The following is a 2,577-nucleotide window of genomic DNA, read 5'->3' as shown; positions in this document are numbered from 1 at the left end:
AGCGTAAAAATAATCAAATTTTCGTTCCCCTTTAGGAAACCCCTTAATAACATTTAAAAAAACACAAGAAAAGAAAAACAAGAAAAAGAAAGCAAAAAAAATATTTATAGGGCTGTATCTCCTAAACCATGCGTCGTAGCGCAAAAAGAATAAAATGTTCGTTTCTCTGTAAGAAACCCCTAATTAATATAACAAAAAAAAAGATAAAAAAAAACTAAAAATACTTTATAATGCTCTTAAACCGTGCGTCGTAGCGCAAAAATAATAAAATTTTCGTTCCCCCACGCAATAACCTATCACAGGGCTCTCCAAACCCCGGCTCGTCCGGCACATCCGGCCCGCGAAGCGTTCCAATCCGGCCAATCCGGCCCGCGGAAGCCAGGCTCCAAGTGTTTAGCCCTAAAACAGCAGCAATCAGATCCCCCCCCCCCTCGCGGCGCCGAAATGTTGTGTGCCGTGGCCCGCGCGAAAATTCTGAGGCACAATATGGCCCTCAGGTAAAAACGTTTCGAAACGTTAGGACATGAAACAGTCATCATCATCAATTTTTATTATTATTTCATTGCATGTTTAAGAAAAGCACTATACATACCTCGGCGTGAAAAGGTATCCGGCCTCACTACGTTCGGCCGTCTATATGCATTCGGCCGGCAACCCCTTACTTCCCAGCCTCTATAGTAATGTACTATTATTTCGTTTGCCGGTTTAAACAAAAATGACAAAACTAAAATTCAACTAGTATATGTAAATTATACACTGAAATAGATGTCATACATTAAAGGAAAGGTGACTTTAAGTCCACCGGTGACCGAGGCGGGAATCGTACCCGCGTCTTCAGCTTAAGCGGCTAACCTCCTGACCACTAGACCACCCGGCCACGGCGGTACCCGTCCCAAATTTTCTGATGTATCTTTGAAAGGCTACATTTGGCTGACTTTAAATTTCTTCGCGGATGTGCATACATTCCTCACGATGGTTTCCTTCTCTATTGTTTCCCATAAAGTTTTAAGTCATAATGTATTTTCGTTAGTCGTAATTTGGTTTTTCTCAGAAACGCGTAACTTTTCAGGATTGCCATAAAACAAACCTAACCTAACCTATGTATAGGATAACCCTACGAAAATCCTGAAAAATTAACGGTTTCAGAATTATGACTTATGATAATCTGACAATCATTACATTATGACTTTCAATAATTATGTCAAACAAAGGGACCCCGTTTTCCTTATTATGTGTGATGGTATGAACCCCCTATTAAAGCGCGAAGTCTAGTACTCGTACTTGCCCGGTTTTTAAAATAACTGCCAGCCTTCTGATTGACAGGGATTGCAGACTCGGGGGACGGACGGCCTTCAACCCATTTATAATTGTTCATCAGTCTACCTAAGCCTTAGGCCGTTCGGCTGAAAATATACACCTAAATTGTCGTTGGGCCATGTGTTTGAGTTAAAATCGCCTCGTTAGGTATTTTCTTTTACATTTACCTACTTAACAGTTACATTGCTAGAACAATTGTTATTTTATTTATTGAAGACCGACTTTGAAAAGTGATTATAAAAGGTTACTAATTTACATTAGTTACTAATTGAACTGCCTATTTTTAGTCTTCTGTATAGTAAAAAAATAAAAATATAGTAAATACGTACCTAAGTAAATTAAAAATATTATACAATGTCGGAAGTCAAGACTAGCAAGAAAGGATTCTGCAGGTTCTATTTAAAAAAATATAAATATATGGCTGAAATCTCAGAATGTACTTGTTTCGTTAAAAATATCTACGTCATGTTTACACAATTCCTCATAAGCTATAGAAAAGTCCCTATCAGCGAGAACTCATCAATAATGAGTGGACCTTAGAAAAGAAATAATCAAATAAAAGGATATTTTTACAACAGTAGGTACAGTCGACGTCAAATATATGTTTACGTTTTTCGCCTTATTACAAAGGAGTAAGGTGCAAAAGTGTAAACATATTTTTGACGTCGACTGTACATTAACTACATGTCATCAATGCTTTCAATAGAACGTCATCCCAGATTGTCACAATAGGCTCGTTCTGTTGATTGTACGACCCTGTGCCATTGTACGATTTCACTTCAATAGCTAAAGCGGCAATTTCCTAGATATAAGTATAACTGCGTAACGTAAGCTTGAACGATTTGTAATAGTAAGTGTACGAACAAGTACTACATCATTTTTCCAAGTGCAAACATTTTATTTCCACATAGGATAAACTAGGATCTCAGGTAAGTTCAATAAATCAATTTCAGTTTAGTGATAGCGGTACAGCCTGAAATTCGGGAATCAACTGCATTTGGTGTTAAAGGTATGAAAATTGGCACGATTAATCTTTAGGCCATTTGAATCAATTTGAGTCGTAGCACCAAAAAAAAAACAAACGGAAAGGAGTTATGACGTCATATTTTTTGTATGGAAAAAAAAATTGTTCAGAAACCTATCGTGTGTGGTATTAAATGAAAGGGCATTTTGAGCCAGTTCTAAAAATATATCACATTATTATATTTTCGTCACTTGCATTCAATTAAAATTAAAATAATTTTCAAAACATACCAAGTT

The 2,577-nt window shown here is 36.9% G+C and overlaps 1 non-coding gene across 1 annotated transcript; it reads right to left on the bottom strand.

Moving 5' to 3' along the window:
• Positions 1–805: 805 nt before the first annotated feature.
• Positions 806–877, bottom strand: Trnak-cuu (transfer RNA lysine (anticodon CUU)). Its single transcript has one exon. It is a non-coding gene; the product is annotated as a tRNA-Lys (tRNA).
• Between the last annotated feature and the right edge of the window lie 1,700 nt (positions 878–2,577).

The sequence above is a fragment of the Cydia splendana genome, chromosome 9 (genome assembly GCF_910591565.1).
Source record: "Cydia splendana chromosome 9, ilCydSple1.2, whole genome shotgun sequence".
Taxonomy (NCBI): Eukaryota; Metazoa; Arthropoda; class Insecta; order Lepidoptera; family Tortricidae; genus Cydia; species Cydia splendana.
This window is presented reverse-complemented; position numbering and strand designations above follow the sequence as displayed.